Raw genomic sequence first — 23764 nt, forward strand, 5'->3', positions numbered from 1 at the left:
GTCGGGATGGAACCAGGGTATCTCGCGTTATCGAACCGGCGTCTATACGATTGTGCTATCATCCCATTCGTGGCACACAGCATTGCCGTTGGGTTCGTAGCGCGGGCGTTGGTTTTGAACTCTGGCTGAGTTGAAGTGGACTTTGGCCACGGACTTTGGCAGTTTGGACTTTGGACTTTAGGCGGGCGGATTGTGGACTTTGATTCAACTCAGTTCGCATGGACAAAGCTTCCCTTCTCACCTTTTAACCATCTTTCTCTTAACAAAGGGGTAGACAAAGGAAAACAAAGTTAAAGATATATTGAAGACAACCAGATCCGCTGTTCCCTCAGTGTTCGCATCACTATTGCGAAGGTGGCCGAATTTTTTTTTTTTTAGTCAAACCATCGTTTTAACACCGGAGCTGTTGTAGATGTCCGACTGTGCGGCGCGTAACGCGTTAAACGTACCAAGAAAATTCCCAGCGCTTGTGAGTGCGTGACTCGCGGGGCCGCAGAGCGTCCCCGGCACGCGCAGTGGTTTTAGCAAAAAAAAAAAGAAACTAGAAAAACTAGTGAAAACTTCGAGGAGCGAGAAAATGCCGAGCGGTTGCCATGAGGAACACGACGATATCGATGAATATGATGATGTCGATGCAGATGACGATGACTACTACTAGAACAGTGCAAACTGGCAGCGGAACATGTAAATAAACAATTTCAAACGTTCACAAATGCGTGGTGATGTGTCCTTCACTGCTCACGTAGAAAGAAATCCTGCAGCTTCGCTACGGTTCAAGTCTTGCGCGACTTAGTGCAAGCTTCCGCAGTTTTTTCAATGCGTCTTTTCTTTATTTTCTATCGGCAAACTCAAGCATCCATACATTTTTAATTAACGAACATTGTAAATACCAGCTACGCCTCGAACTTTTGCCTCAACCATGTCTAATATTTTCTTTTCGCTAACAATGTAGACAAGTGTGAATTGTGTCTAGATTTATTGTTTGGAGAAGTTTTGCCTATACATGTAGTGCTCGTTCAAGAATTCTGTTAGCTTTGGCTGCATAGCTGAATCGAGGGAAAGACAGGCAGCATAAAATTTTGGAGTTAACGTAGCCCAAGAAAGACTATCGTCATTAATACTCCCATAAAGCATTTTGTTTTCTTCTATCAACTTGGTGCAGTGTGCATCGGACACACAACCTCAAGTCACAGAAGTGTACGAAATTTGCACTTCCGACTGATAAAACAGTTAAAAAGGCTTGTAACTCACTTCAGTGCCCCTAAGTTGCCGTAAGTGTCTATGAGCAGCGCTTTCGCGTTCGCTTCAAAACCCGGACACCTAGTCCACTTAATTGAGTATAGGCAAAATAGTGGTGCCGTTTCGGATATCTGCTAAATGCCTTCTGTACGTTGGGAAGGTGTAGAGGCACATCCCTAAATCGTGTCAGACTGTGAAGGCAGCGGATGCGCCATTGATTGTGCCAAGATCTTTTTTATTCCATATTAATTTACTACAACGGCAACATATTGCGGTTAAGAATGCGGTGCATGTTTGTGGCGTTACAGGCGCAACATGCAGCAGTTAGATTAGGAAACGAATAAGACTCCTGCTTAGAGAGCACTCGGAACTCCTATGATAAGCGTTGTGATTTCGGTTACGAGCGATAAGCTTTGTTGAAAGTAAACAACTGTACCGGGATGGTGTATAGCGTTGTCGATCCTTCCCATAGAAATTGCGTATTTTAGTACAGGCGGATATTGTTTACGACATGGAAACGTTGGCTGATTCGTGTTCCTTTTTTTTTGCGATAAAATTCCCGTTGGCATAAAAAAAAACTATTTACAGGTAGATATGGGCACCCGTCTCTCGGATGAAGGCAAGAAGGTGGTGGGGCCCCCAGAGCCACAGCTGGAGGTCGAGGGGCCTTCCAGGATGGAGACCTTTGCCTGTCAAGTGTCGCCTTCTGGCTGAGTCCAGTGAAGGACGCGCCCATATTAGACGGTCCGCATCAGCTTGTTTGGCGGGAACTGTGCAGAAGGGGCAGGTGTCATCGGACGGGGCATGGTAGCGTGGTGGCCACGCCCGGGTCACAGCATGTGAAAGCGCCACTCCAACGCGAGGTCTGCGCAGCAAACCCTCTTCCCAGCGAGCAAGTCTACTGAAGAGGTCCGTTCCATACGGTGGGGATGAGGGCACGTGTGGCGCGACGCAGATCGTCCTTCCGTTGGAGAAATTTTTTTATTGGACCGGTTGTAACATTGGCAGTGGCCGCGCAATGGACGTAGGGTTACCCGCCTGAGCCCTATCCCCTGCAATGTGACCAGGGAGCGTATTCCGCCAAACCCACAACAGCCGGAAAGGGCCGGGGTACGTGTCTAGTAGTGTGTGAATGTCCCTTGAAATAGTGCAATCGTTGGATACTCGACGTAAGTTGCGTATCACCACCGTGGAGTCCATATATAGATGCAAGATGGAACCCACTGGGCGATCTGTAGGGCCGGCGTTAGTTCCTGTAGGCCATCCCAAATGGCTGTGAGCTCCGCCAGTAGAGATGGCAGGGTGCGGATGGTTTGGCAGAGGCAAGTTTGAGAGGCATCTGGGTAGACGGACGCCGCATCACAGTAGATAAAACGGCATCCTGGGCCCCAGCGTTCACAAAGGCCTCTACCGCCTCTTACTGCAGGGTCTCAGCCGTCAGTAGTGTTCCTCTCGTAAATCGGGTGGGAAGTGGTCTGTGGTCGGTGGTCGATGGTCGCTAACCTGGTGATACAGCCATGGCGGCCCGTTTATAGGGCGTTTTGGTGAAACGGGCAGGGAACCCATGTAACTAGCTAAGGCTGCTGCTTCCGCAACAAAAGTATGTTTGTGCATACAAGCTGAGCGACGTTGTTCAACTAGTTCGTCAAGCGTGTTCAGCTGAGCCTTAGGCTGGAGAGATGTTATCGGGGTCATTCTACGGAGGCAGGTGATGGTGCGCATTGCGGCTCTGGTAATAAATAGCCTCAAGTCGGTTTCACTCCGTCTGAGTCATGTACTGGAATCACGCCTGATAAACCAGTCGAGGCTGCAGTACTGACCTAACCAGGAGACGAGCTGTCTTGGAGCAGGAGCCACCATACTTCTGAGAGATTCGTCAAATCAGGTAAAGCATCTGGCCTGCTTTTTGTCGGGCAGATTGAAGCTATGTGGCAGCCGACCCAGACGCAGAAATGTCCAACTCTAGCACACGAAGGGATGTTGACCTGCATCGGCAGAGCGTGGGCCTTCAGCAAGCCTTGACAGACACGCAGATATTGTGTCAACACGCTGAACTAACACTTTCAGCAGACAAAACAGCCGCACTGCCAGTGGCCAGTGCTGGGGAATGTCGTAAAGTGGCGAATTCTCCCCTTATACTCATTCGCGTTTTAATTCGAGCCAAAATAAAAGCAATGCATTGCCACAAAAGGAGGCTTCTTAAATACCCTTTTGTTTGCATCTTGCAGTGTTAAAAGACGGAGAGAGAACCTAATTAGGGTGGCGTCGAATGCGGAGGACAAGCGCGAATGCATCAACCTCGGTGCGAACTAAGCCGACTACCCTTGGCACAAAACGATAGGCGTCCCCTTGACTGTATGCATATCTCTCCACCAGGTCACTGGTCTCTCTTGTTCTACTTCAGACCTTTACGAAACACACATTTGACATCAACTACTTGCTCTTACTTATCGCATTACTTCAAATTATGTAAATGAAGTTGGCATGTTAACCTCGTCCCTGCATTATGGTTTATTTCAGCCAAAAACGCAGAAGTCGACAGCGAAAACTTGTGCCCGTTAACCGTCTCCTCGGCAACTGCGATAGGATGCATTCGTGCAGGCGTAACGACTTCTGGCTCAAATGTTAGCAGTAAAACCGATGAAAGTCGAACAAGAGTTGTCGTACAGAATGGGACACCGATCCCCCGTCTTGTACCACCGCCGCAGATCGCAAGTCGGCATTAAAACATTTCGAAGGACGCGCCAGAAAGGGGAGAACATGAAAAGAGCAATTGATTCACCGCTCATCCCACAGATGGCAGGGCATACGTTGACGTGGCGGGCGCGACAACTTCCACTATTCGAGAGGGGAATTTAATTTCGCGGACATAGGCCAAGTTGCCTTTCGGTTATTTCCGACGTTATTTATGGCACGCAAAGCTCAATATTCTTTTGAATCCGTAGGCGAACAACTTATTGACTGATTGGGGGAAACTAAGGAACGGGGTAAACCGCAGTTCGGTGTCTCAATGTGCAGTTTAGGGACTTTTTTCATCTCTCTCTCACTCTCTCTCGTGAGCTAAGTCATTCCCAACTGCTCCGTTACCTGGAAAACGAGTTAACAGTATTTAAAAAAAAAACATGGCCAAGAGTGTTCTTTATAAGTCACACATGCCGGATTCCGACAGTGTATTTAAGGCAAGTGGTTTACCGTCATTCGATACATTGTTTAAGCAAATCGTCGTGCTAAAATATTTCTGGTGTACGGATTACTGAACTCCCAATGTTAAACCTATACCGCTGCGGCACATACCTCGATATATGACGCCAAGGGTCCGTACCCATTACGGAATGGCTGCGCGGCCATATTATGTTCCTGCTATCTTCAACGAATTGCCTGATGAATTGTTCTCTTCAACAACGGGGAAACACTTGCGTGCTGCTATGCTGGCATTAGAAAGATGCTGAAGAATGTATGTGTATGCGGTGGTTGGTAGTTATTTCTTTGTTTTCTAATTGTTTTCTTGTGATGAGGAAAATGCCACCTATTTAGCTGAAACCCATGTTGATTTATTGTATCTTTGTTTGTCTATTTGTCTTCGTCTCCTCCGTTTGTCGGTTGTTGTTTGCTTTCCTTTTTTTTTCCTCTCTTTAATTTTTCGTCTTCTCTCTTTTTCTCTTTTTGAATGAATCAATGAATTTATTGTCAAGAAAAAGGAAAGGAAAGACCACCAGAAAGGGCCAAATTGTCACACCTAGGGGTGGACACCGGAACGCCTGCTGGTGTGGGAGTTAGGGCAGAGGATGACATATTCATAGAGAGGAGAGGCAGATGATAGAGGTGACATATTTACAGAACACGGGGGAGAGAGGGGCATATTTACAAGTTAACACACACTCACACACCCCCACAAAATCTGGTCCAGAAAAAAAAGAACCCGGAAAAGTCCACACAGTCACTGGGCCAGGGAGTCAAGTGCCAGACGGAGCCCTGAGGCATCCAGGTAGCCCCCAGCGCCTCGTGGACGCTGTCCCTCTCCCTGGTGTTGCCCGGCGGCCATAGCAACTCGTCTAGCGGCCGAGCCCTTCCCGCCAGGGCGGCCAGCAGTGCCGCCCTCCCTGCCGCATACTCGGGGCACTGGAAGAGCAGGTGCGGCAGGGACTGGACAGGTGCGCGGCAGTGCCGGCAGGCAGGGCTGTCGGCCAGCCTCAGACGGTGCTTTCGTTCCGCCGTCCCACACAGCCCCACGCGGAGGCGCAGGATTGCCGAACGCTGCTGTCGGGGCAGCAGCCATGCGGCCCGCACAGGTGGTGGGGCCTCTCCAGCAGCCAGCCGTAGGTCGGGGTGCTGTGCCCGCACGTGCCGCTGTATAAGCAGGCGGGAGTCGTCCGCCGTTGCCTGGGCATCCGTGGCCCAGGGCGTCAGCTCGTGGGCCTCGGCGGCCAGCTCGTCCGCCCGCTCGTTGCCCTCGAGCCCGATGTGGCCGGGCACCCCTGTCTGCCAGCCACTCCGCCTTCTCGCGCACGCCCCGAACCAGGGGGGAGTGCGGGTCACCCTCCCGGATGCACAGCAGAGCCACCCGGGAGTCGCACAGCAGGGCGCAGCGCTCGGGTGCGGGCTCCAGCTCCAGCAGCAGGTCCAGGCCCAGTTGGACCCCCACAAGCTCTGCCGTGGCTGAGGATGCGGCGTAGTGCAGCCGGGCCTGGCGGGTGGCCTCCCCCAGCACGGCGGCCGCTGTAGCCGAGCCCTGCCGCTGCCGCACAGAGCCATCCGAGTAGGCCAGGGTGTGGCCCTCCAGGTCTTTCCAGACGACGGCCCGGGCCAGCTGCAGCAACCAGCAGTGGGGTGTTCGCCGCTTGCTGCGCAGGCCCGGAATCTCCAGGTGCAGCTCGGCCGCCAGGTCCGGAAGGCGGCTGGAGGGCCCCAAGTCTGTGGTGCCCACCACCTGCTCGTACCGGGCCAGCATGCGCCCCATGCGCGAGTGCCGGTGGGTGCTGTTGCGTCCGGGAAGGCACCCGATCCGATCTCCGTGGCCTCAGATATACGAGTGGTAGCGTGTATGATGCGAGCGCCCAGCCGCTGTTGCAGCCGTGAAGAAGTCCAGAAGCCGTAGGCTAACGTAACTGTTTACTTCATAGCGAGAGGTGAGCCGAAGCCAAAGAACAATGCCCCGACGGGCGAGGTTACAATACAGGACTCGAGCAGAGTAACAGCATAGATTCGCTGCTGAAACAGGAATGGTTTACAACGCTTCCGGGGGTCTATTTATACCCAAAAGCGGTAACGGTCAAAACCCAACAAGCGGCAACACGCCACGAACGTCACAGACACACACAACGCTCTTTCCATAGTTCGTAAGCTGTTCATAGCCTCGGCGCACGTTGAGTACGGGAGAGGGGAGAGAGGAGGACTTCGCTGAGTTCGCGGGGCCTCTGTGTCCTTGAAGAGCGTGGAGACGAGCCTCGAAGGCAGCCGCCGAAGTTTTGAAATGCGCCGAAAGTGAAGCGTCTGACGCGGCTTGTCGCAACTTGTCACTGACATGGTGGCACCTGTTTTCAAAGGCGCACGTAGTGGCTCCGCCGCACAGCCGTGGAGTGCTGCGGGAAAGTACGGCGCCGCTGGCCGCTTCGTAACAGCTTCTCCGCCGGGGGTCCGAGATCATGATGGATAAGGGTCTTCAACCGTTGTCCGGAGGGATGCTGTCGAAGTGAAGTGTTCGGCAGACGCTCGACTCCAGGCCTGGGCTGTACGACACCGTGCTGGAGCTTCACCGGGCGGATCACTGCACGAGTAGTGGCTCCCCAAGAACGTCTCTTACTTGGTCAGGCAAGCAACAGAACAACACAGGAAGACACAACCGCATCGCCGGCAAGTGCGAAGACAAATCAACACTGAAGATCTACCAGTCTTTAAGTTGCGATAAAATACGCTAATAACTAACTACACTAGTTATATTTTTGCCCAGCAGTACTTTAGACAAGTGACAAACTTGAAAGGTGACATTTCGCGTGATTGGAAATGTCCCACACACAAAAAAATGTAATCGTAAAGGGCGAAATCTGGTCCAGGAAAAACAATGAAATTGAGAAAGTCAGGCGTCTACAGGGCACTTCTCGCGCTGAGAGCTGTGATTTGAGCTCTCGTCATTGCCCCGGGTTTTCCACAATTTGTATCGCACTTTAGGTGCGCCCGTTCTCTGAAAGAGACTGCTGCGACCGCGTGAAAGGACACTGGCCGTTGTTTTCGACAAAAGTCGAGCGCGCGGAGGAGCGAACGAGATTTTCCAGCGTTCGAACGTAAGGCGCGCACTCCTTCCTGGAGGCGGCGTTCCCTTGGCGCGATGCGAGCTCACAGCTTTGCCCCTTCGCGTGCCCGCACTGAAACGCGCGCCACAAGAACGCGCGGAAGTTTTTCCTCCATCCGTCTTGCTCGCCTTTTTGCGAACGCGTTCGGCACGCGAACAACGGAACGTGTTTACGTTCTCTCCTCTAGGCTGGTCGGTTTCTGACTTCGGCTCAGCCACAGGTGACACCGGAACCTCAACTAGCTCAGCCGATGTCGGCCTATCGTCGGGAGCATCAGCTGGGAGTGAAACGGGCACGACGAGCTCTTTAGACACCTTGTAGTTCCCAACAGTCACTACCTTGTCGTCCCTCGCGCTTTCAGCAACAGCCTCGACACGCGATGACCGAAGCGTGTTCCCGTTCTCCTTCCTCACTGCCAGAACTACACTACAACCAGGCTGCCCTGTCTCAAAAGACGGCTCTGCCGCCCGTGACAACTGAATCTCTACGAGCTCGGCTGGCCGTTGCTCGAAGTCAGCTACCTGAGCTAGTGGCAGGACGGAATCGGCTTGCTCAGTGGCGAGATCGTCATGACTCCCAACTGAACCGTGCAAACCGTTTGCTGCCTCGACTGCAGGCTTTCCCACCACGTCGCTCGTTTCTGCACTACCGTCCGAAAGAACAACCTCCGTTTTGGCGGACTCGTGTTTCCTTTCGGTAGCCTCATGGTTTACGCCCTCCAGCGAAACCTCGCTATCTCGCGAAATGTTCATGTTCAGACCGGTAGCCGCTTTCAAGGCCTCCCGCGAATTTGAACCATCTAAACACTCCGCCGAGATCTCCAAAACAAACGCCGGCACATTATCGCACTCAGTGAACACGCACTGCCCTCTGCCGCCTCTGCAGACAGTCTGAGCTAATGCGCCGTCGTTATCTCTCTCAGCAACCTTGCCGCGCTGGTGGGCCGCAACCGTCGCCTCCGACTCGCGCTCCCGAGCGTCTGCTACTGGCAGTGCTGGCACGGTGCTTTCCTCCACAACGAGGTCTTTTTCGAGCAACAATTCTAACTCGGGCTTCACTTCTTCCTGCTCGAGTTGAATTTCGTGCTCTCGGTTCTTGTTCTCCCGTTGAAGTCTCTCTCCCTCGAGCTCCCTTCTTTCCTGTTCAAGGCGCTCGAGCTCGAGGTCGTACCATCGCATCTTTTCCTCGTGGTTGAGCTTGCGTTCCTGCACTTGTTTCTGCCACTCGAGCTCCTCTACTCGCTTTCTTTCCTCGCGTTCCTGCTCTCGTTTCTGCCTCTCGAACTCCTCACTCTGGCGCTCAGTCTCAGCCTCTGCCTCGGCGGCCTGACGTTTCGCGGTCTCCCTGCCATTGATCAGCTCAATGCATTCCGACAGCTCCTCATCGTCAGCCCCGACAGCGAGTATAGCCTGTATTAGCTCTGGCTTTCTCAGCGCGTCCGTAACATCTAAGCGCAACTCTTTTGCAAGCTCCAACAACTGCGGTTTTTTTAACGCCTTCAAATTCATGGCCCGTCTAGAGTACTACTTTCTCACTGCTGCAAAAATGTTTTGCGCGAATAACCCACGCGGCAAAAACACACGCCCTACCAGCTATCCTCAGAAGCCTGGTAAAACTCAGTGAAGACAAGTACCGCACTCACCCTTGACCGCCGTGAATTCTGCGAAGTCCGAAGCCGCCTGGACGTCCGTGGTGTTGGATCTCGCACCGCTGGCTCCAGGTGTTACGAAGTTGCCATCCCACCGCTGCCAACCAGTTGTTGCGACCGGGGGGGGGGGGGGGGCACCCGATCCGAGCTCCGTGGCCTCCGACATACGAGTGGTAGCGTGTATGATGCGAGCGGCCAGCTGCTGTTGCAGCCGTGAAGAAGTCCAGAAGCCGTAGGCTAACCTAACTGTTTACTTCATATCGTGAGGTGAGCCGAAGCCAAAGAACAATGCCCCGACGGGCGAGGTTACAATACAGGACTCGAGCAGAGCGACAACATCGATTCGCTGCTCTAACAGGAATGGTTTACAACGCTTGGGCAGCTCTATTTATACCCAAAAGCGATAACGGTCAAACGCAAACAGGCTGGAACACGCACAAACGTCACAGACACACGCAACGCTCTTTCCAGTGTTCGTTAGTCGTCGGTAGCCTCCGCGCACGTTGAGTCCGAGAGAGGGGAGAGAGGAGGACTCTGTTGCGATCGACGGGGCCTCTGTGTCCTTGAAGAGCGTGGAGACGAGCCACGCAGGCAGCCGCCGAAGTTCAGCCGCCGGCAGCCGCCGAATGCGCAGAGAGCGAAGCGTCTGACGAGGCTTGTCGCTACTTGTCACCGACATGATTGCGCCTGTTTTCGAAGGACCACGAGTGGCTTCGCCGCACAGCCCAGGAGTGATGCGGGGAAGTACTGCGGCGCTGGCCGATTCGTAACAGTGCGCAGCCGCTGCAGCAGGGGGCCGCCCCCCTCGGCTCGGCGCAGCCGGTCAATGTGGCCCAAGGCCCTCTGCTCGGCCGTCATCTCCAGCGTCCACACCCCTGCCTCAGCCAGCGTCCTGTCGCACTGCGAGTTTCGGGGCAGGCCCAGGCAGGCGCGGACGCCCTTTCGATGGTCGCCCTCCTGCTGCCGCTAGTTGGGACTCCGCAGGGTGACCAGCGGCAGCGCTGGTCACCCTTCTCTTCTTCTCTTTTTTTTTGTTTGCTTGTCTTTTTTTACCTTCCTTTTCAGTTACCACTGACAATGAGTGTTTTTTACAGAAGTGAAGGCCGTTGCTGCCGGGCGACACCGCACAAGCCCACCTGTGGGCTTTGGCGGGCCCATTTTGCTTCTGTTTGTACTCCTTGATAAGAAACGTAACCCTCCTTTGCTCGCGGGCATAAAATGTGAGGGGCGTGAAAGTAGAGGACTGTAGGCAGAATATGTTAAGAGTCGACAGTCCTTCACGGGCTACTTAGTCTTTCCTGGGCTGTTTCGATGTGTCTGTCTCTCCGTCCGTCCATCGGTCCCTCGATTAAGCCGCCAGGCAAAAAGGTAAAGGAATTCTTGAATGAGGCATTTTATAGAAAAAAATCTTTCACAAATACAAAACTTGGAAGCATACTTCATACTTGCCAACATTGCTCAGAAAAAGAAAATGTTACGCAAGGCATATTCGAGGCGAAACATAAATACGTAACTGATATTAACAGCGTTTTTTTTATTTGAACATGTACGTGGGCTTGACTTTCGGGATAGCACATTAGAACGCACGTAAGAACAATGCTTTCTCACAAAAATTCAAAAAAGGACTCGCGCTCGAGCCTCAACCTCACGGCGGCTGTTACGAATCAACTTTATGTTTGTGTATGTGTGTTGATGCGGCGTGTGTATGTGTGTTGATGCGGCGTCCAAACTTCAACAGAGCACAGCGCGATTGGCTATCGGACTTTCCCGCCGAGGCTTAGTGATCTGAGGCAACACCACCTTGTCTGAGGTGGAGCCCCCTTACAAAAAGGCCCTGCAGGTTTTCAACATTTTCCATAAACCGGGAAAGGAGGGAAATACTCTCAAACCAGGCTTGTTGGCGGCTCACCAGGGTTGCCTGTGTACGATGTGCTTTAACAGAGCGGAAAACCGATCCCGGTACATTTCTAGTACACTATACCGGTACGGTACGCGTTACACATGCGCATACGTACAACCAGTTTTTTATCCTCTGCGCACGCGCAGCAAAGCCCGTCACCTACCGGGAACCGTACCGGGACCGGTTTTCCGTTCTGCTACCGGCGCTACTGCGCGTGTGCAAAGCCGTAAAAACAGGTTGTGCGCATGGCGGGGGTACCGGGTACTGTACCGGTACCGGTTCTCCGCTCTGCTATAACTCTTTAATAGAGAGCTTCAGCATAGCGGGTACCGTCCGCTAACGCTACGGCGGCGGTTAGCGGGGCCCGACTGGGCAGGTGCACAACCGTTCTCGTAGGGTGGGCTAGTTCCGCGGGCCGGCCTCCGCCATGCCCGCGTATTCGCTCCGCTGAGGGGCGACCTCCGCACGATCACATGCAAAGATACTTTGCCAACAAAGCTGCACAACAGCTTACAAAATCGACAAGGCTGGACCGCACCCTCCCCGCGCGCCTGCGCAGTGTGGTCCCGCTAACCCGTCGCCATAGCGTGAGCCTCCGGTTGCCGCTATGCTAAAACATCACTCGGCGCAGCGTGCGCCCCTGCGTACTTGCGCAATGTTTGTCGCCGACTGCCCAGTTTTTGCGGAAATTTTAACGGTTTTAGCCTATTCTGCGATGCCTTGGGTTTTGGAAACAGCCAGAAAATAAAAAAAGTCACCAAAAGCACACGTCAACAACACGGAGTGGCGAAAAGTGCAGTTCAGTTGCGGTGGAACAATGCAGTTGCAGTTGCAACAATGTAGCGTCCAGAGTGCTGCACGTAGCTTGGGTATGAACTATAGGATGTCTGGTGAATCTCCGGGAATTCTCTGCGCTTTTGGTGGGTTGCCTGCGTTCGCGCTGTGACAGCTCACGCCGCCTAAGGTCATCGGACGAGCGCCGATGCCACCCGGTCGAGCCAAGAGGCTTGAAATGAATAGCGGCCACCGTGAGCCCCCTTCTCCTACCTCAGCGAGAGTAGAGTCAGTGCATACTCAGGGGGACGACTACCGCCGGATAGACGCTGACGGGTGTTTTTCCCAGGTGCTAGCTGCGTAGTGCAGTGTAGTGTTTTTTATCGTGGTAGTCCACGTAATAAAACCTCTGTTCTGTGAAAGCTATCGCTTCCTTTTGGAGTGACCCACGTCATTCGCGCGGTCAGAAACCTGGCTCGCTCGAACCGTTGGTAGGCAGTTTCTCCGCAGTTCGGTGCAGTTCAGCGAGAGTAGCAGTTCTTCGCAGTTCGTAGTTCGCAGGTTCTGCACAGTTCGGCGAGAGTAGCGAGAATAACGACGGCGCGTTATTCTATTCCTAATTCCGGGCCACCGGGCTAAATGTACTGTGAAGGAGCCCTACCAGTTCTGAAGTGCCAACAAGTTACAAAAACAAGGTTGGGAAATGGGGTATAATCCAGAGAAACCAATATCGTGCCATTATTTTGCCTCAACGAACAGTACTGTAAATCGAAGTGTTTGCACTCATGGTGTCTGTAACGCGAAAACGGGTGAAGTGAAAGAAAAAAAAAACGCTTCTCGTGAGCGGAGTCGAACCTGGGTCTCCCACGTTATGAAGCCGGCGTCTATCCGACTGCTGTATTTCTTTTTTTTTTCCACGTGATATTTATTTCACTACATGTCAACCAACGAAAATATATTTACAGCATATTTGCAAACAATTAATTGCTTTATTTCTATATGGTCGAGGCGGTTTGAATTTGGAGAGGGGTGCATGGGCGTGCAAAATTAGACAAAAAAATCCTGCCCCCCCCCCCCCCCCCCCACCGTGTAAATACGATGATGATTCGCCACGAGAAAGTTACGCGTTCAGCAATCGTCGTTGTTAGACGGTGTTACGATTCATCGCTCCGCTATTCTGTTCGCGCTAATGCAAGCTTCGTGCAGTGATCTCGCGGTTTATGGCAGAGCTTACCACTACGTGCGCCTTCCGCGTGGGCGCTTCGTTGGCGGTGACTCAAGCCGTTGCAGCGACAGCCAAAGTATCAAAGTTGAAAGTCGCCCCGGCGGAGCGGACGCCGCGGCCGAGATCTCCTCTTCCCCTCTTCAGACTCAGCGAGCGCTGTTGCTACCGGCTCCTCACGAACTCGGAAGGAGTGTTGTGCGCGTCTGTACTATTTGCGGGCCGTGTGCAAAAGCACTACGAGAATTGTTTGACCGTTAGTGCTTCGAGCATAAATACGTGGTGCATCCGAGCGCAGAACTCATTCGTTTTGCAGCGGCGAATCCATGCTGTCGCTCTGCTCAAGATCTGTTCTGTAACCTCACCCCGAAGGGTATAAGTGGTATTCTTTGAAAAGTTTAGGTGTCAATTTCTTCGCTTGGAAACACTGGAAATGGCCACAGACATGGCCGATGCGCCACGGACATGGCGCAGCTTGGGCCACTGCGCCCGCACGCCGGAGAATAAGAAACATCGGTGTGCGTCGTCTGCTCTGTTTCAACCCGATTCTCAATGGTGGTGTCAACAGAGATGTTATTAATAGCACTCACATTGGTCTCGAGGCAATACTTTGCGATCGGTGAGGTAGAGTTTGTTAACTTGCAACACAGTCATGTGCTTAGCACGGCCAAGTGCCGCCATACAGCAGAGACCGCCGTAACAAGTGACGGCACACTCACGTGGTTGCCTGCATGCGCGCCTCGCCAGTGAATACAATCACTGATCCCTCGCCAAGCAGTAAACGAGTTAAGTTTGCCTTCGGCTGCTTGTCGTCGCCATCGAGGCAGCAACTTTTGCTGGCCACTATGACGGAGGCGACCGCACGCATGACGGAGGCGACGGAGCCCTGTTCGGGGACGCCATCTCGTACGTAACAACTGGTGCCAGTGGTGGGATGGCAACGTCGGTAACAACGAAGGGGTGCCTGATTTTTTTCAGTTTTGCGTGTTCTGCTTTACATTTTCGTGTTCGCAATTTATCCGGCCATGACTGTACGTTGCACGGTCATTACAGCCGGTTGGCGTTAAACAATCCCCTTAACAGCTTTCATTTAAAGCGTTTCATTTACTTCGTTTTTTTTTTTCAGACGAACGCATTACACTGCCAAACGATATAAAAGGATAACTTTCTCCATCGTACCCTGCTGGTCGATTGCAGGATAAGCAGGCAGCACAATGTGGAAACGCAGCTCTAGATATGCGAACGTTTTATTTAGAAAATAGCTCAACCTGTGCAACGCGGATAGAAACGTTTCTCATCCGTATGCGTCATCAAGGAATATAAAGTTATAATATTACAAATCCGCCATTGCTGTTCGCCTAAATCATTCATGGTACAAGCGTAGGGTCCACAAAGATCGGCTCCGAGTGACAGTGCGCTATACGCTGCGCGGAGTTAGGCCAATCACGATCAACATCATATACAGTAGTTCGACTGCTGTGCGTTTGTGTCGTTTTTCTGCCCAGTTGATTCGTGCTCGTCAGCAACAGTCACAAGTTTAGTTCAGAAGAATTATATTGTATTACCATGTCAACAGCGTCGCAATCGCCTCGTCGAGAGCCCACCGTGAGCGCTGGTCAGCGAGACCTACACGCTGTGCTCGCTCCGGATTCGACGTCCGCGCTTCTGTAGTCATGGCTAATCGGTGAACACCACGGTCAAGGTGGCGTTTAAAATACTCGTTTACTCCTCGATATCGATTCTCAATTCAATCGGCGCCATACCGTCAGCGTTCGCATCGAGGAACTGCCGAGTGTCATGGGCACCACCACCACCACCACTGCTACGGCTGCTCGCAACAGCCGTGGTCGCCATCGCCCATGGTAGAGCCTAAAATCCGCTGTTGTGTTTTTTCGCAGGTGTTAAAAACAATACAGAACACACACGCACAAACCCTGCAATCGCTAATCTAACGCCAAACCAGTACGGTTCATTGGATAACGTGCGGACACCGAACGGAGGAACGGAGAGAATTGAGTACTTAGCAGTTCAGCCGTGGCCCACCATGGCGGTTGCGGCCGACGATTCGCTTCATAGACGGCGCTGGCGTATGGTGAGAAAAGGGTCCTTAGTTAGAGAAGTAAAACGGAGACGCTCACGTCTACAAAGGAAAACGGTGTATACATGCTCCGCCGCGTCCGCGACATGGAGGATGCGGCGCGGCCCGAAAGCCCTCTTCCGCATGTGCGGGCTCAACGCGACGGCTGTTCGCAGCGTCTCACTCACAGCCTCTTTGACGCGACGAGAAAGGTTTTTGCTTGTTTGTGCCTGTCTGCAGCCTTCTCGTCATAACAGGGCAAATAAATAAATAAAAAAAAATAAAGGGAAAAACTGCCGTGGGCTTACACCGAGTGAGATAAACAATTAAGTGCGCCAACCTACAAAACAATGCGTGTCCACTATTGCGTTCCACATTTTACTGCGCTTTCCAAAAAGTTTACGACTCACTCGAGAGGGCGTCGGTCAATAACTGGACGCTTCATTGCGTTAGCGATTGCCTCAGATTCTGTAGCACAAAGCTGAAACTTATTTTTATTGCTTGGCTCAACCACATAGAGCAGTAGTAGCTTGTGCTGGCTCAGCGCCTTGTTCCGACGTTTTGCGCCACTTTTACGTGGGCGAAGACGTACGGCTAGGACTCGTTCCGTCGTGATAGAGTCGTGGGCGAGCAGCTTCTGAGAGAGGTGCCTCCGTTCCGGCTATAAAAAAGCCAAAGCCAAACTTAACTTCTTTAATGCATGGCGAGTAGAAAACAACTATGATCCAGAAAGCAGCACACTGGCGTGATTGCAAAATCACAACTCGAACGGGAAGAGAAAGGTTCCCCGCAAAAACCCAGGGCGCACTACTCCCTCGTCAGGAGAAGGGCCTATTTATATTCTCCAATGCAACGGTCAAAACAGGCGTTCGGCGTGTTGCGCACGGCACCAAAAGTACAAACACACAAAACACTTTAGGGGGGTCCCGTGATAGAAACCGGTGCACGCTGTACCGGAAAGAGGGCGGGAAATTGAGATCCCACGGTACGTCCACTGCTTGTAGAAAGCTTTTTGGAACACGCTTTGGTCGGATTCTGCCGCCTCTTGCAGCCAAGGGCCCACACAATGATGAGGCTCCGACATGTGAAAACTTGTTTGCTGAGCTGGCTTCACCGTCACACACGAAACTTCCCCGCAAGGCGCAAAACTTCGCCGGTGTATCCCGCGCGCACGGGCCAACGGCGAAGCGCTTCGCGCTCATTCGTAGCACCGCCCTTCTATTTGCCCGAATTAATGCTGCATAATTAAAAAAATGCTTGAGGCGAACCAGCAGTTATTATGGTTCACCGACTGTGTTAGATATGCGGGTTATCTGATTATCTCACTCATAGCAAACTGCCGCCATGGTTGGCCTGACGGCCCGGCCGAAGGGAAAGATGGGTTGATCCCACCCTGTAGCTTTTATTTCCGATGTGCAATCTCCTATAACGGCGCCCACTAATTGTCCCAAGGCCGTCCCTTAGCTACGAGGCACGCTTTCAATTTCCAGCAACTGACCATCTAAGTTTACGCCAAAGCACATTGTCGTGCGGCAAAGCCGAACTCAAGGGAGCGGGTTGATTCGCGTTCCCCACAGTCGCTAGTCGTTCAACTGCCTATCGGCCCCTGGTTACCGTATTGGGGGCCAAAAACGCCAGTGAAGACGCGGGGTCTCTACAGTAAGGGTGCTTGGAACGGGGTGAGCCCTGATGGGACCATACGTGAACTGAATGAGGGGTCGCGAGTGAGTAGTAGCCGTGGTGGTTCAATGACCGAGGTGTTGTGCTTCTGAGCGCAAAGTCGCGGGCTCGATTACCGGTTTTTGTGGCTGATTAAAAACAGCCAAGACTTTTTACGCAAAAAAGTTGTGGCATCGCTTCCCTACGGCCACATCAATGAACTTTGCGGGGCTCGCAACCACAACAGCGAACGCAGCACTACCAAAAGCACATGCGCACGCACTTGCACATGCGCAGACGTGTGCATTCGCAAACCCATGCACAAATTATGCGCACTGTCACACACGCCGACACCCACCCACGTACGAGAGACACACGCACACGAATGCAATCTGGCGTACAGCGTGGAGGCTGCGAGTTCGGCGCCCCTCCCAATCGTCGCACGGCAGGCGCGCCTTTATTCCGCGAGCGCGGCGAAGAACCGAGGTAAGGAAGCGGCCCGCCAGGATCCCTGCGAATTTAATTAGTCTCCGCCGAGGCGAGGGCCGTATTAGCATCGATTAAATCCTCCGGCTGCATTTTCCTCGCTCGGCGCGCCCCGAGTGCCTGCTGCGGGCGGCGCTAATGAGAGCCGCCGCTGCTGAAGTGGTGGCAGCAGCAGCAGCAGCGAAGTCTACCGACGCCATCTGCACGCAACCGCCTCGCGATTGTGGGGTAGCGGGAGAAGCAGCAGCAGCAGCGCCGGGTTACCCGACGTTCGTTATATTTTTATTTGGGGGGGGGGGGGGGGGGGTTCTGAAGTCTTTTGGCCTGTTGTTGCCTTTCTTAGGCTAAAGTCTCTCCTTGGCAGCCAGAACTTGCTCATCTTACTGCAGGGTGATTGCTTGCGGATTTTCGCCTGCGAATAACCGTACGCGTCTCAGCACGGGAACCTTCACCCCAGCTTACTCATCGCACCCATTTAGTCTTTTTTACACGAAAGTGTTTTATTCCGGGTTTCACGGAGATTTCACTTACCTCATATCCGTCACGGAAATAACGTAAGTACAACGAAGCAAGCGGCCTGTAAAGGGCGCACCTCTGCGCATAGGGTCTTCTTGCGGGGAAGCAGCGTTTAGTACTAAAGAGTACGCTATACTCAGTGTTGTTCGTTTTCGGGTTTTATATTTTACAGAAAGTGTTTTATGCCGGGGCACACCAACATTTCACTGCCGTCATATCGGTCACGGAAATGACGCTAGCACACCTTTGCCGAAGCGATCCGCCTGCGGGACGTCGCTCGCCAAGCACGGCCACAAGACTGCCGCAGACCCGCAAATCATGCTCAGCGGCAGATTTCGCTGCACATTTCACTTTCGTGTTTCACCGCTTCCTATGACGCAGGAATCAACCACAGTTTTAAAGACGATAGTCTTTCTTGGGCTACTTAAACCCAGAAATTTTGGTCTGTCTGCATGCCTGTCTGTCCGTCTGTCTGTCCGCGACTCGATTCAGCCTCCCGGCCAAAGTAAAACAATGCCTGCGCAATAGTCTTATATAGTCACAGCTAAATCTACCCTTCTAAGCCCGGTGTAATGTTCATACTTGTCAACATTGTTGAAGAAAAACAAGACATTACACAAATATAAGGCAACCGATTAATAGAGAAGTGATATTTCCAGTGTTCCTTTATAAAAAAAATCATACATGCTTGATTTTTGCGAAATTAAATACTTCATCAACTGCAGAAAAAAAAATCACTCCGCCGTCGCCTGCTGTCGCCCGCGCCACTATAGCTTCTGGCGCCATTTTAAGAAATCAACCGGCAACAGTCAGGAAAGGTTCCACTAGATAGGTTCCACGTTCTTCTTGCAATGCACGTGCAGTAGGGAAACGTGGTTCTATAAACGTTGAAGTAGGGCGACTCGATTCACGCGCGTCTTCGCCGTACGGCAGCGTTGGCATCGAGACACCCGGCCTGGAGCAGTGGAACGCAGTAAATTTAAAATGATTTAAGCAAACATTTGGCATCTTTACCTTGGGAGGAGCGCGACGCAAGAGGAACAAAATGAGATGTGAGAGGGAAGGCGAAAGGAGGCATTTACTTAGCAAAAGTTCATAAAGACTATCGTCTTTTGTCGACATTTGCAACGAAAGGAGCAGATACGCGGCCAATTTTTTAGATGCGAAGTATCTCATGGTCGGGGCTATGTCCCTCCCTTGTTGTTGTTGTTGCGCCGTCCACACCCCCACTGCGCATGCTCGGCTTGCTGAACGCCTGGCAGTGTCTTACCCTTTAATGGCTCCTGGAGCGACAGTGTTGCCGGTGTCTTCCTGGGCCGCCACGAGACGAGCACGCTTCCCTCTGCTCCTCACAGCCGTATAAACCAGGTGTGCAAACGCGCTGCGGCTACTCCACTGCGCATGCGCTGCGGCTACTCCACTGCGCATGCGCGTCTCTACTCCGTTCTCTTCCTACCAGCCGTATAAACCAGGTGAGCACACGCGCTGTGCGCCGTTCAGTCTGCTTCCAACCCCCGTCTTCGCCGGTTCTGCTACGCTGCTGCTAGGATGAGCGCCATACCCACGCGTCTCCTTACTCTAACGCCACACACCAACTGTACTCACACCACTTACTTCAACTCTACTTACACACCAACCAACCCCCACTGCTGCTTCGCATCCTCCTCAGGGTTCCCCCCACGGGAACATGGCGTAATTTTTTTTTTCGAGATGGTGTTCGGCACTGACTTTCCTTATCACAACCCTGTGCAGGAAGCAGGCCGATAAAGCATTCTGCCATTATTTTTCGCGTTTACCTTTCTCGCGATGATCCCATTCAGTAGACATCGCTGCTCAGTTTTAACAAGTCGAATCTGCGACGCGCAATATTTTTGCGCGTGGGCTCGTGATGAACGTTGTGGGCCTGCTCTCTATGGCATGCCAAGGAATGAGGCACACTGCGGTTGCGTGAAAGAACTCTTTACTTACATCCTCGTCCGGGCATACACACGCACACACCAAAAACACTCTCCTCGTCCCGAGTCGCGCGCGGTTCCCGTTCACCTCCGCCCGCTCCTTCACCTCTCTGCCCGCTGCCCCGTGTCCGCCAGCGCCATCCCTCGGGCCCCGACGTCCCCAAGTCTCGCGGCCCGGTGGCCGCACGGAAGGCGAGGAGGGCGAGGGAAGGGATCCCATTGCGAGGGGCTCCGGGCGACAACCCCTAGGCCAGAAGGTGTCGTGCCAAGGCGCTCCCCACAACGTAAAAGTCTAGTACACCATGACATTTTTGTTGAATTGTTCATACAATGGTGCCTCAACCGTTGCAGCAATAACGTTTATGGAATGACGTTAATGGCTTCCCACAGTTTATACTCGGCTACTCAGACCCAAAGGAGCAAAAGCACATTTACCGTGAAGTTACCATTATTTTCAACTTGCTAGTTCCGGGAACAACTACTTTATCTCTGAATTGCGCTACCGATGCGACAATTGGCGCAGCCGACAGGCTGATCTAACTGCACCTGTACAGCAGAACCCGCAATTAAACCAGTTGACATCTTTTATAAACGAAATGATGTATGATGTACGGCGGTGCGTAAAAAAAAGTAAGTGCCATAAACTATTCGACTAATGTGCATAAGCTTTTCGTTAATATAATTCTTTTCGATTCTGTACGCTTATTGCGACAGTACGGGCAATCAAGACGGGAGCAATAGCGTCACGTTATACAAAAGTAAGTAGAAGAAATAACTTTCTGAATGAAAACGAGGCATGAAGGCCCTGGAGGGTGTGGGTCAAAGAAGAACACTTCAGAAATTCACGATCACACGTAAAAGGTCATTGGTCATAATAAGGCTCACTGAGCAGTGGCACGTTCCCATGCCTCCATGTAGAGGAGTGGAGTTCACTGAGCCTTCGCTGGCAAGCTCACGTGCATTGTTCGGAGGAGCACTCATGAGGGGAATCGGTTCAGACCGTTACACCAGCTTGATGTAAGCAAGAGAAGAATTAAAATGTGCACATGATTAGAAATGCTGAAATGGAGGCAGCAGCTGGTGCGATCCACGTGAACTACACAATCAATGAGCAAGTAAGCGCAGCAGGCACAAAAAAAAAAAAAAAGGCTCGTCGAGCAGTGCTTTGATTACCTCGCAGCGGCTACCTCGGGTAGCAGCAGGTCGCCGGGGCCACTTAACGGGGCGCCTGCGTCTGCTGTTCTATCAGAACCGGGCAGGATTCGAGCGTCGGGAACAATGCGAGCCGGCGACAGGCGCCCCCGCTCCGCCACCCTTTTGTTCTCCGGTGCGCCTTTGCAGTCGTCGTCCGCCGGGTCTCCCTCCCGCCTCTCTCCTCTTTGCATGCTATAGCACCAGCCGGCGAGATTCTTTGCTGTTAACTAGCAGCGTATCCGTATGCGCCTTCGCTGATGCCTTCTCTTCGGCCGCGTGCGGTTTTAGTCTTACCGCACGCTATTCTACTTTCCCTTTCAGCCAACACACCGAAACTTCCCACCCATCGCGCCGTGTGTCGTCGTGGTTCTAACCAACGCTACTATATTAGTTTCTAATCTATAACGCCTGTCCGAGCCGTATAGCGCGCGCAGCCTCGCAGTAAACGCGACTTTTATAACATTAAAATCTTACACTCTCAAGATAACGTCAGCTGACCAACCCTCGGTAGGATATCCTTTAAAGGAATACTGACACTAAATTTCTCGCTTTCAGTTTTTATGCTGTAAAGAATACCTATTGGCCCAGTAATTACGAAAATCGAACCGAAAGCCGTCAGCCGCCAACACAGAATTAATTATAGCACGTTTATTGCAACCAATTTTAAATTTGGTCGCCGCGCGGGAAAATGGCCGTTCGAAGGCCAGCCTGCAAGCGGGCAGCCTTACGTCACGGTCTCACCCGTGACGTCAGGGACGTTTTTCTTTCCTCCATGCGTTCGCCGCATCGTCTGCTACGATTGCACATGGTCCGCAACTCGCCCGCGCAGTCGACATGTCGTCTGAATCTTCAGACTCGGATGAGTCACTGCCACCCGACAGACAGAACAACTTTATTCGGCCAGGCGATTAGGCCGGCGATGTCTTTGCCGTCGTCCGTTTTTTAATATCACTGCGGCTCGAACCGGCGCAGACCGTGATAGCAACAGCTTGTCGCCACTCTTCTAATCAATCTGATCACGAAAAAGAAGCTCTACATGCGAGAAACTAGATGTTAGTAGAGCTGAATTTAAAAGTGGCGTTCAGATATTTGCCGCGATGGGAAGCCTACGCTGACCGGCAGCGGAGGTTCGGCGCTCCGACCCAGCACTGTCGGCACCACGGTGTGGCGAACGGCCGAAAGATGGCGCCACCTGCGCGCTATAATCAAAACAGGCCGCGGCAGATGTCTTGGTCACCGATCGCAGAAACGGAAATTATTGCCAAAATAAAGCTTCATATGCGAAAAAGGGGATGATAGTGTGGTGAAAAGTTGTGTAAGGGATGGTCATTCGCAGTTGTACAGATACCAGCGATCAAATAGTCGCCACGATACTAAGTTCCCAACACCCAAGGTGACCCGTGCAACCCCGAGCCCGCTGGCTTGGGCGACAGTTCTTGCGGCCGCCGGCGTGCACGAACTCCACGAAGTCCACATTTAGCGCTGCATGTCGTCGCGTGGAAAATAATGCATCTTGGCGTCGTCGTCGATTTGCTGGGGCAGGCTTCCACGAGCAGTACTTCGCATACCGCGAGCTTGGCATAGCACAACTTGGGCGAGCTCGGCGACGCGCACCGCCGCGTCGCCGCGGTGCCCGTCGACATCGCGCACCACGCCGTTTTCGGCACCAGTGTCGAACACCATGCGCCGGCAACGAACTGAAGAGCAAAGACGTCGAACACGCAACGTTTACAAGCATTGCTCACACAGCTACGCCCACGTCTCCTGCCCAAACGAATACCACCGACAACAGCAGCGCTGGATATCGTTTCCGGTTCTGAAAACGACTATATGACATCACCCTGAACCGGCCAGACACGTAGGCTAATGTTTCGTCACGCCGAAAGCGATTGCGCTAGTGCTGCCGATTTGTGGAAGCTCGCGGCCTGGACAATCAAAATCGATTTTAGATGTGATTCCGGCCTCGGATCGCTGCAAAAATTTCTGTGTGGCATCTGTACAAACTACTGAAGCCAATTATATCATTTTTTAGGTATCAAAATTTGGTGTCAGTACTCCTTTAAGTAAATCCCTAGGTGGTCGAGGAGACCCATGGGTTGGTCAGTAATACTTCTCCTATTACTATTGACTCACGGTTCCATTCACCTAGTGGTTGTTTTCTGATTTTATCACCGCTAACACTTGACCCACTAGTCCTGACCAACGATTACTCTAGAATGACTTAGTAACTACACTGGTGACCCACCAGTGACGACCCGTGGTTGACCCGCTAGCGGTTCGATGGTGGATAACCGATCGAAAACCAGCGAGCAGGCCGGTCACTAAAAGCAACAATAACTTCGCAATTGCATTTCTGGGTGATTCAGACACAGACAGACAGACAGACAGACAGACAGACAGACAGACAGACAGACAGACAGACAGACAGACAGACAGACAGACAGACAGACAGACAGACAGACCAATTTAAGCGCTTCCTAGCCCAGGCAATATGGCCTTGACAACAAAGAAAAGAAACACAAATTTCGCTTGACTACTCCGTGCTATATGGTCGGCGCAACGAGAGGCATCAGGCGCGGCTAAGTGAAGATGTAAATGCGAAGTCAGGGATGGCCGCAGAGAGGAAACACACGTACGTCCTTCGGTCAACCGCAAATTTATCCCGGCAGTATACCCTTTCCCTTTTCTTTCTCATAAGCGAGACGGCGGCGGCATAGCTTGCGATGAGTGAACGAAGAGCTTGAATGAGACAGCGTCGCCCATCGAAATGTCGGCAACGCGCACTCCACCCAGCGCTTCTCATCGGC

This window comes from Haemaphysalis longicornis, unplaced genomic scaffold, assembly GCF_048455015.1.
Source record: "Haemaphysalis longicornis isolate Haplotype H1 unplaced genomic scaffold, Haemaphysalis longicornis Haplotype H1 scaffold_2, whole genome shotgun sequence".
In the NCBI taxonomy this organism is placed as follows: domain Eukaryota; kingdom Metazoa; phylum Arthropoda; class Arachnida; order Ixodida; family Ixodidae; genus Haemaphysalis; species Haemaphysalis longicornis.